The sequence below is a fragment of the Emydura macquarii genome, unplaced genomic scaffold (assembly GCF_026122565.2).
Source record: "Emydura macquarii macquarii isolate MOO-44397 ecotype Brisbane River unplaced genomic scaffold, CSIRO-AGI_Emac_v2 contig_1348, whole genome shotgun sequence".
Classification (NCBI taxonomy): Eukaryota; Metazoa; Chordata; order Testudines; family Chelidae; genus Emydura; species Emydura macquarii.
In genome coordinates this window covers 8,157,702-8,174,232 of record NW_027131485.1, presented here as the reverse complement: position 1 = coordinate 8,174,232, position 16,531 = coordinate 8,157,702, and the positions used below count along the sequence as shown (strand labels likewise).

At 39.2% G+C, this 16,531-nt stretch overlaps 1 long non-coding RNA gene across 1 annotated transcript in view; it reads left to right on the top strand.

Annotated features, from left to right (window-relative positions):
* The window catches only part of LOC137155301 (uncharacterized), a 52,608-nt gene extending 42,519 nt beyond the window's left edge, over positions 1-10,089 (top strand). Inside the window, exon 2 of the long non-coding RNA XR_010920405.1 lies at positions 9,794-10,089. This is a non-coding gene — a long non-coding RNA (uncharacterized lncRNA). The remainder of the gene's footprint in view (positions 1-9,793) is intronic.
* Positions 10,090-16,531: the final 6,442 nt, after the last annotated feature.

Here is a 16,531-nt window from a genome sequence, read left to right as displayed (position 1 = left end):
TTTGTTTGGGTTTAGGGGCCCGGATAAAATTTACAGTCAGTTCATAATTTACCTGAACTAGTTTCCCCTTCCGTGGCAATAGTCCCTTAGAAATGCACTGTCTAGAATGTCCACTTCTGTTATGTAACGGAATTTATAAAACAAAGATAAGAAAAAAGCCATTCTGGGCACTACTGACATTTGTTTGAAATCAGTGATAACCAGTCAGAAAGCTACATTTGTGACCTGAGTTCTGAAGCCATTTCAGAATAAATTAAAAAGCATTCTGTAAAACATAAAAGTCCTTGTGGGACTCTGCAGAGAATGCATCATAATGTGGCATAAGTGATCCAAACCAGAATGCAGCACATCATGCGGAATAATTGAAAAACTCAGCTTTCTGAAAACCTCTGCTGAAGGAATATGAAATTTCAAAGATGGCCCCTGTTTGTTTTTAAGTTGCAGAATTGTTTAAGCACTATCTAATAATAACAGTAGCATCTACTTATTAATTTCTGTCTTTTTATTACTGATAATAAGCATGGTGGATCAAAAATAGCCATTTCACTTGTAATCATCAAATTCTAGCTGAATTTCAGACAAAGAATCTGGCCAGCTAAAATGTTACACGGTAGATGAAACAGGCACATTAATATTTGGTGTTCATATTTCTTCTGCTTTTTTATTTCAAATCTCTGCATTGCCTCCAGAGTATTCAGAAATAATGAATCGTTATCTCTGTAAAATATTGTTTGAATTCTTATAAATATTACACTATTTTCCAGTGAGAAAATATTATTTTTTTTAGAAGAACCTGTGCTAAAATGCATAAATGAGCTTAATTGGTAGAAAGAAAACTATCTTTTAAGGATATTAGAACAGTTGTTACTTTTATATTAATTTAGGTTTTATTAAATGTGATTAAAATCAATCAAGAGAGTACATGGTTTAAATTCAATCCCAGCACTATTCTGCTGACGTCAACTGAGTTGCATTTTCTTACACTCGATCTGAATTTGGCCAACTCTCAGAGAAACACTAATTGATGTCATTACCTTTTAATATTCCTGGATTTCTGGTGGTGTACTTCTGCACATGCAGCAATAATGTTGGTTTGCTAATGATGATATGAAGAGTGCAAGGATTAAGAGCCCAATCCTGCTCTCATTAAACTCCATGAGAGATTTGCCATCAATTTAATGGGTGAAGAACTATGCACTAAGGGCCTGATCAAAAGCCTTCTGACATCAATGGAAAGATTCCCATTGACTGAAATGGTCTTTAGATATGGATGTAAGACCCTAACGGAGTAAAACACTTAAGCGTGTGACATCAGTGGGACTATTCATGTGCTTGAAGTTATGCACGTATGTGTCTTGGTTGACTGAGGCCTATAGTAGTTGTCTTGTAACTTAATATGCTGGAATTTTCCCCTCTGTGTCGCTTGGTGTTGGGAAGATGGCAATGTTAGTAGTTGGTGGGGGGAGGGAGGGAAGGGAAGAAGTGTTTTTTCTCTCCAAACTTCTCAGCATCATCTGTATTTACATAAGAGTCCCCTGTTATTATGGTGATGGACACATTAGACATGAAAGTAAGAATACTTTGCATTTTATTAAACTTAAAACTTTAATGTGTATAGTTCTAAGCTGCATTTAAGCAGCAGTCATTTAAGATCCAATCTTGCAAACACTATCAACTGGGTCTGAATAGGGACTTGGAATGGTTATCTCATTACAAGAAGTAATTGTCACTGTTCACACATACTCACCTTCTAATCAATGGTTGTGAATAGGCCTCAACTACTCTAACTGAATGGACTTTGCTAACTCCTACCCTCCCTATTATTGTTGTTCCCTACCCTTGGATGTATACCTCCTATCTAATTTCTATTTCTTGCATCTGACAAAGTGGGTTGCAGCCCATGAAAGCTTATGCCTGCAGAAATTAAATTTGTTAGTCTTTAAAGTGCTACAGGACTATCATTGTTTTTGCTGTATACAGACTAACATGGCTACCCCTCTGGAACTATCAAGTGTAGTTGTTACTGCTGGGAGTCCCCCCTTGAAGGGAATCTAACTACTTCTGGTAATAAGCACTGGACCCTGTAGTTCTGACAGTATTTGAGCATACCGCTTTCCTAAATTCTTTGAATAAAATTAGGAGCAAAAATAACCAAATATACCTTATTTCTGATCATAATGTCATCCTTTATTTATGGGGATTTTAAACTTGGCCACTTGAAGGATTGGAGAATGCTAGAAAATGGCTTTGTTCCCTTATCTTCAAGCCACATACAAACTGTCATCCAAACACTGCTTCTTGATAAGCTCAATATGTTCTATCACAACAATTGAAACATATGTTGGACTTGCCTTTTAAATATATTTTGGGATTCAAATTATATACAGCTGTTCTATTTTCCTCACCACCTCTTATGTCTCCAACTTCTTTTTTGTTCTTCATGTGCGGAGAAAATGACTTGTTTCAATATATGAATCTTTTCATAACATAAGTCTGCGGGGGAGAGTGGGAGAAAGACACATGCGTGGCTGAATTGCTAAGGAAAGTGCTCTGTCTATGTGCCTAATATCTCCTCATATCATATAAAGCATTTGACAAAGAAAAATTGCTTTTCGCATTAAGTACTTAAAGCCACCACAATAACTGATCCCATTTTGTAGATGACAGTAGGCTTAAAACAACAATAAACTATAATACACTCTCTGGCTCTTCTGTGTAAGTTTTATAAATAACAGATGTGGCACAGTAATAATTCCTTGGTTTGAATTTATATACAACATGTTTTTGGAGAAATTAAAAACCCTTAATTGAGGGAACGGCACTATAACCTTATCACAATTCAGATGAAGACATTTTTATCTGTTACTACACAGTATGTGCAACTGACTTTTAAAATGTGACCTTATTATTCATGCAGAGTAAAAGGTAGATGCAGTTCGGTTTTGTGAAACTTTGGGAAGTGAATGTTTAACATTCAATCTAATTGATAAGAGGCAATATTCTGATGCAAATTTAGCAATTCCTAATTACTATCTAAAGCAAAAAATCTATATTTATTCTGACATTATGCATCCCAGAGGTCAAGCGACTACCTTTTCCGAAACTGCAAATCAGAAGGTGGTGCAAATAGTGCCAGACTGAAACAGATGGAAGGCAGAAATTTGCAAGAAAACAGCAATTAAGCAAATGCCTGTTGCCTCGCTTTCCTAATCCTTTCTCAACAGAAAAAGTTAGTTGCTATTTTTTAAGGTACCCATTATTTTTTTAAAAAGAGAGAGCCTAAAATCTATATTGTGAAAACGAGAGTCCTGCAGCACTTTAAAGACTAACAAATTTAATTTCTGCAGGCATAAGCTTGTGAAACTCTTTCTCTTCTAACTGCACACCAACAATGTAAGGAAGATAAGCACAATTTAGCCCTAACTCATGCCTCTGATCTCACCTGGTACTCTTCATCTGTCCCATCTCCCAGTTCTCTCTAGGGACTGGAAAGGGACTGGAACCCAGTTTTGTGATATGGCCCTGGGTCAGGTCTCCCTTTGCTGCCACCTGCTGGAGTTCTTCTGATATTACAGAATTATATTACACTTGAGAGCATTATTTGTATATTATTCTATGTTTATATTGCACTAGTCTATGGAGACTTCAAACAGTAGAGATCCTATTGTGCTAGGCACAATGCAAGCATATCGTATATGACATTCTCTGCTCCAAAGAGACTATGATAAACAAAAAAGAGGTTCTGTCTGTTTATAAGATCTATGATATACTGCAGATGCTAATATGGCCATATGATACATGTATAATCTATAGTAGTCAAACATGTCTGAGTGTGTTCAGGTTTTGATGATAACAACAAAGTTATCTGGAGTAAGAAGGGCTGAGGGGAGGGGAAGAGAGAGAGAGAGAGATCAATCATGCAATACATTTTAAGTAATATTTATTCATCCCAATCCTCTTCTCTACCCAGCCTCTGCTGACAGATGCATGTCAGACTCCAGGTGAGAGAACACCTATGCTTATCATTCAGTGATTGTGACAGATAGGGACATTTAGAAAATATACACAGAATTTTTTATGAGTTTTAACATCAAATAGCTTTTAAATGTTTGTATCAAATAGAGCTGCTTAGAGCTTTTCTTTTCTTTTTCAGAGATTAAGATGTTCTATTTGATAAACTGCATTCCTTCCTTGAGGGCCAGATTCTCCCCCTCTGCTTCTGTGATGAAGATATTTCCAAGCTGTGAAGCAGAGACGATGATTAGAAATTATATTGAATTCTATATAATTGCCTTTCTAGTATCTTCTAAAAGAGGAAAACATAGGGCCAGATCCTCACCTGGGGTAATGCATAGAATTTCCTTAGTGCATATAGTGTAAGAGTATATACTAGAGGGTTAACTAAAACTGTGTGAAAATGGAAAATCTCTAAAGGATTTCAGAAAAAACTCATAGCCACACCAGGGAAGTTTCACATTTTGTTTTCCATTTTCACTCAGTTTTAGTTGACCCTATAGGATATAGCATACTGAATATGCACTAAAAAAATTGTTATGGTTATAAATGATAAGCTATTTACCTTGCAGGTATTCTGAGGTCAACTGTTCCTGAGCAGTTACTAATTACAAAAAACTTACTCATTTTATAGTACATATTTCAATGTATAAAGCCATGAGTGGGAATGTTTGCATTTGTCTGTGTATTTTTAATACATTTTGTTGTACAACCATATTCCTTTTTTCTTATGGCTGTTCTGCATGAGAAAATTGCATTGGTATAACGTTAATTGGCTTTTAAGCCAATATAGTTAAACTGGTGCAAAAGGCTCCGTAGACGCACTTAGTTTGATTTAAGAATGACTTATTTTGATTTCGTTAAACTTGCTTCTAATTTACTTGAGCTAAACCAAAATAATTCAGTCTGATGTTGAAATATGAGTGTTCACACCGAGATTTTCCCAAATTTGATTCTATTGATTTAAATTTTAACCTTCACTTATACCAATGTAACCTTCTTGCATACCCAAGTCCTTAGATACTGTACCCTGCAACAGGAATCACTGGCCAGTAAAACCTCATGCTGTACTTGAGTAAAAGAAAAAGGAAACACTTTTTAGGCTTGTCAGTTTAAAACATTGGTATTAGGTTTCTAATCTAGCTGAGCAAATTGAGACAGGACTGACCATCTGCATGTACATAAACAGCACTGGGAAGGCTCTACTCTTCTCAAAGTGAATTTTACTGATCTGCTTTAGGCATGACATTTATAGACCCATTCGTGCTGTTCTTCTATACAGTACTTACAGATTGGTTGTGAGAAGGCTTAACCCAACAGCTCACTACAAGTTTGGAACTTGGTTTGTTAAGAGTAGAATGATGACGACTTGTGATAGCAGATCAAGGCTCTTGGCAGACCTGAACTAAAAGTATTATAAATAACTCCATGAGTGTTGTGGTATGGTTTAGTTGGCATTTTAACTAATAATCCTGATGTCTCTGAACTGGCTTACTTTCTAACCTTCGGGAAGATTGCACTGAGCTGAATTTCTGCAAAGGGTATTTTTATGCCAAAAGAACCACTGGTATATGCAGAAATAATGCTAACACGTACATCAGTTTCTGTAGGTGATCTTGTTCAGTAGTTGAACATGGCTCCCTTTATTATTTTGCACAGCACCTTTCATAATAACTTTATCCCATCTTAAAAAAAATCTGACTTCTAGCGTTGACACCAATCTCATTTAAATTCTGCTTTCCCTGCTGGACGGAAAAGTGCCACAATGAGGGATGGAAAATGGCAGGGAGGCCAGATTTGGGGAAGAGCAAATGAGAATGGGCCCCACCAACAGTTGTTCGACTTTGTGTTTACTCTGGCCATTTGGTCAAACAGAATATTGTAAAAAGCACTCCTGAGGCTCCAGTCCTGCAAACACTTACATACATGCTTAACCTTCCACACTGTGAATAGTCCAACAGACTTCAATGTATACCTTGACTTCTTCCACATCTAAAGTTAAGCATGTGCATCAGTGTTTGTAGGGGTAGCACATAGAATCATAGAAATGTAGGACTGAAAGGGATTTTGATAAGTCATTTAGTCTAGTCCCTTGCACTGAGGCAGGGCTAAGTGTTATCTAGAGTGGACCATCCCTGACAGGTGTTTGTCTAACCTGTTCTTAAAAACCTCCAAGGACAGAGATTCCAGAACCTCGCTATGTACTTTGTTCCAGTGCTGAACTACCCGTAGTAGACGTGGTTCAGTAAGGGCTGTGGTAAGACCTGTCCATAGTAGAATCACTAGAATTTCACAGCATGGGGCAGGGCAGGTTTTGGACAGCAAAAGATCACAAAGGATCTCATTAGCAGGATCACAAAGATCTCATTAGCAGACCTTCAGAAGTGACTTTTGAGGGCATGGCACTGGCAGGCTGTGGGCAGAGCTTGATGGATGCAGGAAGGGCCAGTGGGTCTGCACATACGTATATTATCCCTGGGGCTTAACCGTGTATGTAGTGGCTGTAGATTGGGCACTGTTGGAGTCTGATAGCAGCCATGAAGGGGATGTGCAGATGCTCAGCGCTGTGCCTCTAGCTAGGAGAATAAAGTTCAGACCATCCCTCGCCTCCAAGTAATAATCCACATACAGCCTGTTTGCTCATGCTACATGCCATGACTGTCTCTTAGCTCTTATAAAGTGTCATAGTTATAAATGGAGCCTCACCACAAAGTGTTACCTCCTTACTCAGTGTAGTTAGACACAAAATTACAATAGCTCTATCACAATGATATTGGAAAATGGGATTTTTTTAGTCTACAGTTACAGCCAAATGAAAACAATCAAACATATAAAGGTTATTTCACCCCAACATAGATTGGGTGGTCCACAGCATTTTGACTAGACAGCAGTGTTTGCTCTGAAGTTCTGCACTAAAAGAGAGGATGGAATATCCATGTTTGCTATTTAGATATGCAAATACATATCTGCTGCCCTGGTAACATTTCTATTAATTATAATGTGTTATGAAGGCTGGCTGGCTTTGTGAATGAAATACTGCTGTACACTTTCACCTCTGGGAGGCTGGTTCACATACAGTCATCAGTCTTTTAATAAAATTAGCGGAAATTAATTAGGTAGTTCCTCCTTAATTCTTTTGACTGTAATCCCATTACACAAAAGCACCATATTCAATTTGGCACAAGCTGCTCGCAGGAGAGGCCCAGATATAAATGAGCATGTAATCTAAACTATCTCTCTCCACTTGAAAGATTGGACCATCTAGAGTAGGTTAAAGTCATTGCTGGTAACTTTGAATGAACTGTGCCATTGCCCATGTTGAAGGCTTCTAGATTAACATTACATTTATGTTCCTTGCAGTGCTAGTCACTTATTGCCTGATGAGCCCTTTTGGGCTCCATTATGGTGAAATTCATCCCTGTACAGACGACCAATGCAAGGTCTGTTCAGTGGTGCATAGGTGTTGCACTGGCCCTCTGCAAAAGGGTGAATTTCACCTTTTCAGAGGCAATGGACACTGTAGAAACTGATCCTACTTCTTTGTGGTCACCATAGCACATGATTAGAAGATATGGGACCAAATCATGCAGACCTTTCCAGAGTAAAGATTATTCCTGTGAGTCAAATAGCTGTATTAAGCTGAGGACCATCTTACATGAGTAATGATTATTCATGTAACTAAGACTTTGTGCAGCTGGATCCCACACATTCTTACATTGTACTTTACTAGTAAGAGAAAATTAAATTTTGAAAACAGTTAAGTTACTCTGGTGACAATTAAACTCCAAATAAAAGTTGAAGCAGAATTTTCTTTTACTGATCATGGCACCATTCACTGTGAATCCTTGTAGTGTCACAGCACGTGAACTATTGATATTTTGCCATATTTCATTATGATCATTGAACTCATTTGCAAACCTAGAATCCTAAATTCCTTCCAGCATAAAGATATAGGTAGACCAGATGGACAAAGTGTTAGGAGAAATGAAGTATTACCCCATTTTACGGGTGATGATATCCTGGAATTGAATCAAACGATGACAAGCTCGGTTTCTTCAGGATCATCTTGCAAATTGCAGCTGATGTCACTGAGTGAATGGACCACTATTTTCCCAGAATCCCACCCTGAGCATAAAATCAGACAGTGCGTCTGCCTGCTCTGGCAGTAAAGGGGCCTTAACATAGGTGTGAATGTAAGGCTCCTTAATGCTGCCCGAGGGTGTTAATGTAAATTAGTCTTTATGCAAGGAAAAAGAATAGTGAGTATAAGCTTAAACAAACAAACTCAAATTTAGCCCATAGTCAGGATGCTCTATTATTTAATGTTCATTACTCATTTCTTCAGCACATTGCTATTTTATCTCATCTTGGCCTAGTCAATGCCTTCAAATACATGAATTTTGTTAATCTCTTCACTCAAACACTCATTTCATCATTGCTGTCTGTGCTGGTTTGTGATGCTTAGTATATTCTTCCCAAGATCCTAAACCCAAACCCCAGCAATTTCAGCCTGAGTTGTGCCTGAATGGCTGCATGATTTGGCCTATTTGAAATTACTCAGCTGATGTTACGTGGCTGAGTGTAGTGCATACTCTTTAACCAGGACTTAAATGCTTTCCACTTTTACACTCCCAAGTGTTGTAGACAATAATTGAGTACAATCAGTTTCCTTCAATTCACACTCCTTTAAACTCCAGTTTTAAAAAAAATGTTTAAATGGCTTTCTTTGAAATAATACCCTCAGGAAAGTTTTAAAGCTAATGTTATCTTGATCACTAAACCTTGGAAGTTTTCCATCTATCTTATTTATCATATGTGGCTTATTTCCTGTCAGTAGGTCTATGCTGTGATTGTTAAACTGGGCATGTCATTCCTTGATATAGACACAGCTTCCTTCTCCCTATAAGTATCTAATCTTTATTCCCTAAGGTCACTTTGTACCTACATGTTCCATCATAACTGCCTCTTCTCCTGTACAGCGGTGATTTCCCCCGCTCCCCTCCTCAAGCATTTTAGAAGTAAATAGCTCTCTTATACGTCAGGGCACCTTTCTTGAGTTGTAGTCATTTAGAGTAACTGGAATTTTTCTCTTCTATACACAGACTGTTCGTGATCTCTTATCTCGGTTTGATCATATCATTATTAACAGTTTCCTTTGCTATATTTGACCTTCTCTTTCTATCTCAGTTCACTTGGTCTATTACGTGACCATAACTGTTTATAGGCCACATCTTGTACTCCCAATGCGTGGAAAATTCCCTTTGGTTTCCCCAAAATTCCTTTTGCCTTCAGGAGGGGACCTCAAATTCTTCCATATGTTAAAAGTGTCTGATTTCAGTAAAACCAGATTTTTTTCCTTCCTTCTTTTAAGATTTATGACCCTCTTTCAGTATGGGAGCTGGTCGAATGCTGCATTCACACCTCTGCCAGGTGTTGTTTGCCTCCATTCCCTTCCTTTCTGTGGTGTATTGAAAACCGTGTTTAAAATTACCTGCTACACCTTTAAATTATAAGGGGTTTCCCAGTCTCGTTTGCAGACTAGCAAACTCTGAGGGAAGCAGCATGATCTGGATCCCTTAGGGCAGACTGAAAAGAGACTGCCTGGAGCAAGGTGGGCTGAGCTGTGCCGCTCTGTCTTAGGGGGAGCAGCCTAAATAATGATACATTGCAACCTTCCAGGAAGTCTATTCGTGTTTTTCTTCTATTCTTCTGTGCATGCCGTGAACATAACACTGCCCCCACCATTTTTACTCTCGTTGTCTCTTTCTTTCTCTTCCAGGCTGCCAGCATTTTTAAAGTGTGTCGAGAGGATAGCCAGGCAAAGCTAAAATAAGGGCTGAGGGAGGAGATGGGCACCTGAGAATGACAGTCACCCAAACAGCAGGCCAGGCAGCTCCCTGCCTCAGGTAGCCTCGTCTGAAAACTCCCTGCCTAACATAGCCCAGGCTGAAAACCTTGTGGAGTATTGCAACTGCAGCCGCGTGGTAGCGCCCTGCTCCTGCATGGAGTCCGTTACAGGATTGGTCCGTAAGTCCATTTTTTTCTTTAAAGATCAGCTGGTGATAGTATCACTTACCTTTCTACATTAGCTTTGACTCTCATTTCCCTTCAGTTTGTCTCTCTCGTTTTTACTGCTCTCTATATAATGGGATCCAGTAGTTACACATGTTGTTACTCTGCTAATTACCTCACTGGGCAAACTGTTCTGCAGTTTATAAACTAGAACCATGTTTAGTGAAATGCATTGTCAAAGTCCTGTCCAAACATTAAATAATGAATCCTGAAAACTTCTCTATAATGAAGGTTAAATTACTAGCCCCATTTTACAGATGAAGAAATGAAGGCAGAGAGGTTCAGGGCATGATCTGCCAACGTCCAAACACTGAGTGGGCAGCAGAGCTGGATTAAAATTCAGGAGTGCCTGGTTTCCAGGACTGTACATGGTGCTTAATCTATTACACCACACTTCTCATTGAACATTATCACTCACAGCCTTGTCTAAGTGCAGAAATTGCACTGCTTTAACTTCAGCTGATTTAAACTGGTGCAAGGGTTGTGTAGGCACTCTTATTTCCTTTTTAAACCAAGTTTAAATAGATTCCTAATCCATCACAGCTGTGTCCTATGACTGTGGGATTGGTGAACCTCAAAAGTACCTTAATTTACCAACCTATTCTCAAATATGTGTCACTTTCCAACTTCTAGCTGAGTACCATAAAGAATCCTCAGATTGTCTTTAGAAAATTAAACAAAAAGTGAGGGTATGACAGAATTCCTCTCATCAAGCAGATCACAAGCGATAACTTGATATCTCCTCATGTCTCTTAAAAATTTAATTTATTTTGGTGTGTACCACGCAGTCTCTCTCTCTGTGTCTGTCTCTCTGTTGTTGTGGGCAATGAGATTACTCTACAGATGTTCGCCATACTAGGAAATTTGGAAATAGATCACTAAGCTTCTAATGGAATGCTGAGGGCTATGACAGATGATTGTGGCTTCTGTAACCCCCATGAGGATGCAAATCAGCATGACCTTGTAATTCCACCCTGATGTCGATATACCAACAAGGAGGAGGAGTGACAGACTCTCCATTGTTTGGGAATAGAAATCAACCTCTGTCAATACCTCCCTGTTCTAGTTGCAGCCTGATTGTTTGGGGAATTGGGAGAAACGTAAATAAAGGTTGGAGATTAAATTTCTCCTGTTGAGACAAATGCTGTGAAGTTGTGAATGGTTATACTGTTGTGTATGGGGGCTGAGTACTTTTAGGTCAAAGATACATTAGGTTCAATGAGCCGGAGGTTATTTTCAGGCCTTGAGGTAAGCTGCTACAAGTTATTTCCCTACCCACCCTCCTGCTGAGCCAGTACATGCCACCTCATTAGCTGTACTTGTTAGTGGACACTACCTCCTGCTGGACTCTTCATACCCTTTATGAATGAGTGCTACTAAGCATGTGTAAGGCTGGCAGAATGAATCCCTCTGTAAGTGGGCTTTCTTATAATAATGCAATATCAGTTGGCACCCTTCTTTGGATGTAGTGCTTTGAGGGTGGTTATATGAATACACTATGACAGCCTGTCCTTGTAACCAGTTCAAAGTGCCCATCTGGTTAGTTTGGCTCATGCTGAATAATTATCAGCATTGTCCAATTGGTTGTATTTGCCATGGCTCATCTCTCCCCAACCCAGTCAAATGGCTAAATTAGATGATATTTACTGCATATCATGTCTAAATACAGTCATACTTTCTTGGGAGAATAGCTATTTTGGGTGGGGAGAGATTTGGATTTTTCTAATAATTCTTTGTTCCTGGAAAACCATTAACATTGAATTTCTTTTCATTGTTAGAGCTGGGTGAAAGAGCTGGTGTAGCATGCAATAAGTGATGTTGTCTGCCTCCTCTGGTTTCACAAGAAGTTCAGACCTCTTAGCAATTTTACCACATGCACAAACTGTACATTGTGAATTTTAAGTTGGGCATCTGTGAAACCAGAAGTTTTGTATCTAAGTTTGCAGAATATGTAACGATTTTATTTTTAATACTGATAACATTGTTCATTAATTTAGGTAAATTAGTTAAATGACTTTTCCCTTGACTTCTTGCTGAACTTTATTCATTTGTTTAATTAATGTTAGGGCACCCATTGCTCACGTGCCGGAGCACCTGTACAATATGCTTTAAAACTTTGAATGTTGTTACCTCTTGGGTAACTCACTAAAACAACTGCTCAGTCTTCGCTACACTAAGATTCACCTTAATTCTGTTGAGTGACAGAAGTTACTCTGGATTGACACAGGAGCAGTTGAGGGCAGGTTTAGCTAGCAGAAGTTAATAGACTTGTCTGAGGCTGCTCACATTCTAGATAGAGCTAGGATCAGAATTTGGTAGTTTCTCGCTCTAAGTCCATTGCTCAAATCACAGGACAAAGCTGTCTTTCATGAATTCACCACCTACCTTAGCAGAGGGAGGGAACAACTAAAGAAGTAGAGAGGCCTCATCTGTCAAGAAGCCTGTGCCGAATGAGAAGGTTCTGTCCTGTGGAACAACACTATGAAGAAGGAAACACTAGAGACTTCATTCAGGACAGCAGTATGTGTAGCCTGGTTATACTTTGTCACTATAGATAGTATAAGCATCTGGGGAAAATAAATACCAGCCTTGTAAAACAGAAGGTGATATCAGATATGTATATGAGGGCTATACAGTTCTCTGTTGCTAAAGACTAGAAACTGCCTGTGATAGAAAAAGTTGCTTCCCTGCAGGTTTTACAAATCCTTCACTGCAAGAAACAACACTTTAACGGAGGTGCCATTGATTTTCTGCAGGATCCTTCAGTCCCTCTGGCACATTTTTCAGCTGGCTACATTAGACAGCAAACTTTTAGTGACCTAGGAAGTGGCCTTGACCACTTTGACACCCACTGTTTGCCTGATTAGTCAATATCTAGGAGAAAGCTGCTCTTCCATTTCCTGGCAGAAAGGGCTTGAAGATGACCGCTATAGGGGTTGAAAAATCAAATTACAGAGGATTTATAGTTGAACTGAATAAATAGTTATAAAAAGAAAATTCAAGCTGCAACATTGCCAACCGCAAATGTTAAAATATGAGCTGGGTCACAAAAGGTCATGAGACTTCACTAAAACCACATGCTTTGGATATTTGTATTTGCCTGATGGGTTTGGAGGTCTTTAAAGTTTCATATTTTCAAACTCTGTTCCACACCCATGAGGGCTAGCAATTTCTTCTTTTTTAAAAATGAAAGGCGAGATTCTTATATGACTCCAGGGCCTGGGGCTTTCAGGAAAATACCAAGTACTTGATAAAATCATGAGAGTTGGCAAAATGGAGGGAGCTGGGTTCAGCTAATATAAATTAATCTGTGGAGAACTGACCTGGGTAGCCTGACAACATAGGCCTGGCTGCCACTTGTGCAAAATGACTAAGCAGAATCTGGGCCTTAGTACTCTTTCATCACTGTACATTATTTCCATTTAAAAAGCAAAGTTGAATTCTCTAATTCCACCCACAAGTCTTACTGGAATTACTGAGAATACAGTTTGTTAATAATTATTATTTGCTGATTAGCCCACAAGAGTAAAAATGGATTGCACTTGTATAACCTGCCCATCCAAGGATCTCAACAAGCTTTACAAACCTCAATGAACTCTGCTTCCCAGCTCCCTTGAAAGAAACATGTATTATTACCACCACTTCATTAATTGAAAATCTTAGGTTAAGTGACTTGCCTAGTCCACACGGGAAGTCTGAGGTAGAGTCAGAAGTAAGGATCCAGATCTCCTAGGCTCCTTCCTGCTCCCTGCAATTTGGGATTTATAATTGAGATCCATTTCATGCAAATCTGGAGAATGTATGAACATGACTCCCTCTTTGAAAACTATATATTGTGAGCCTCAAAGGGCATATTTAATACTTTATTCAATTGCACCTTTCATCTTGAAGGGCCCAGGATGGAAAAACTGTTATATACACAGCAACAGTGAAATGCTCCCAACTGTAGGCTGGAGAGCAACAGCTTGTAGGCACATGGCACATTTGACCACAGTGGGGGAAGGGAAATACAAGGCACTACTGAAAACTCTAAGCTTATGCCTTTTGATACAGGATCTTTAGCACCCACACAGAGATGACAGGACCTGTGGTTTTTAAGATCTCATCCAAGACACTCCTATGAAACAAATTAAATTTATTTACATTGAACCAGTAACTTAACCAAATCACTTTTAATTAAAACAGTAAGAAACATGGTATGTCTGATTACTGATCATCAGTGAAATCATCTGGAAGCTTATATTTTGTTTGAACAACACTCCACTGGTTGTACTATATAGCTTTTTGTATTCAGTTTAATTGGATAGAGAGTAATCATTCTTTTCCTAGGTATGTAATGCAGATTATTAAGCGAACCATTCTGGCGAAGTGTGTGTGTGTTCCTAAAAGGGGATTTATTTGGGAGTGAGAAGGGAGACTGGGCATTTTTAGTAACCAGATTATAGAGCAGGGGTGGCCAAACTTACTGACTCTTGGATCCACATGCAACAACCTTCAGAAGTTCGAGAGCCAGGGAGCATCCACGCATCAGCCTTGTGGGGTGGTGATGGGGCTTGGGGCATGGCAGGTGTGTCCCTTGGGGCAGAAGCCCCAACCACCACCACCACTGTGCCACATAGCAGAAGCCCGTAGGCTCAGCAGAAGCGTCTAGCCCGATCACCCCACCATGGGGCTGAAGTCCCAAGCTCTGACAGATGTGCCCCATGGGGCTGAAGCCTCAGACCCCCTCCCTTCTGGCAGACACTTCTATCCCCACCACCCACTGCATGGTAGAAGCCTTGAACTTCCCACCCCAATCTGAAAGTCAGAGAATGGGGGGGGGGGGGGGGGGGGGGGCGTTGGGGGCTCTGCACGTCACACTTTAACTGTAAAAGAGCCACCGTTTGTTTGCCACCCCTGCTATAGAACTTTCAAATTGAATAAGTTTCACCCCTGTTCACTTTGTCATTTTGGTTGGTTTGGTTTTGGTTTGATTTGTTTGCACGACCATGTAAAACATGTATTTCCAGAAATGACACTGAGATCCTTCTAAACCCTGATTATCTGCCACTCTATTATGTCTTCCCAGTTGAGCTATTATCTCTTGGAGAGCTATTATCTCTTACCATTTCCAAGAATATCCGCCTGGAATGCCTTTAGGAGGTCAGGCACTTGGCAGATGCTGGAGGACACAAAGAACAATTGGCTTTCAGTGCTAGCCTGTCTTAGAGGTATAGTCACTACCTCTTTTCTTATTGGATAAAGATCTTGTTCTAGTTTATTTGGTTCCATAATAAAAACACATCCTGACTCATGGCTATTTCAACAAATAATAAAAGTGAATTAAGTTTGCTACGGGTAACGGTGTTGTAAGAGTTCAGTGGGGGTTCTGTGGAGTACATTAATGTAATATTACTTTGTTGTTTTTACTGAACAATTACATTATGGGAAATCCCAAAAGCCTGGATAGTGTGGGGGCCTCGTTATACTGACCTCAGTACAGAGACAATCCCCATCCCAAAGAACTTACATGACAGGTCTGTTTGCTTATTAATATATTTTGAACAGATTGCCCAGGGCTCCCTTAATGTTGGATATATATTCTTTTAATGTAGACTTTCTAGTTTTTTCTTCCACAAACGGCTGGGTTTTCAAAAGCCTCTTAAATGGTTTAGGAGCATAAGCCCCATTATTTTAATCCAACCTGCCCCTACTTTTTTTTAAAACAAATATACGCTAAAGTAACATACATCCAACATTATGGGATCAATTCACAAACTAATGTGAACTTGTATCCCACCATAATCTGAAAATCATTCATCCAAGCTATTTGGCCAATATTTCAAATAATGAATATCTCTGAAGAAAATGAGGATCAGTTTATATACTATTACTAATGGGGGAGAGGAAGAGAAGGATCTACATTCATAAGGTCAGATTGCAAATCCCTTACTCATATTACATGAGTAGTCCCTTTGAGCTCAGTGGAACTGGTTGAGTGAGTAACTGCTCACTACCATGAGTAAATTATTCACAGTCTATCCCATAAGGAACATCTTGACTAGCTCTATTACTGTCATACTATGACTTGTGCTCCTTAATCCCTTAGGTGCTTTTGAAAATCTCCCTGTGTCTTTTTTTTTTAAAAAAAATATGCATGAGGCCCTATACATTAACTTTCTACAGTTCCCATGGTGCATGGTGGCATCTTTGGACAGAAATGTACACTTTCCCACTTTCCAGTTCAGTCTCCAATGGATTAAAAAAGGGTGATTTTAAAAGAGTTTATGAAACACCATTCTCCTTACCCTCATCAGATTTACCCATAAGCCAATTCACTTCCTTGCTGCAATGTGCACCTGTATTACAGATGAGAAGGTCATTTACCATCCCAGGAAACAAAGAACAAATCCTTTCTTCTGCTTTGCAGTTCAAATGCCTGAATTTCTCTTCCACAGACTGTCTA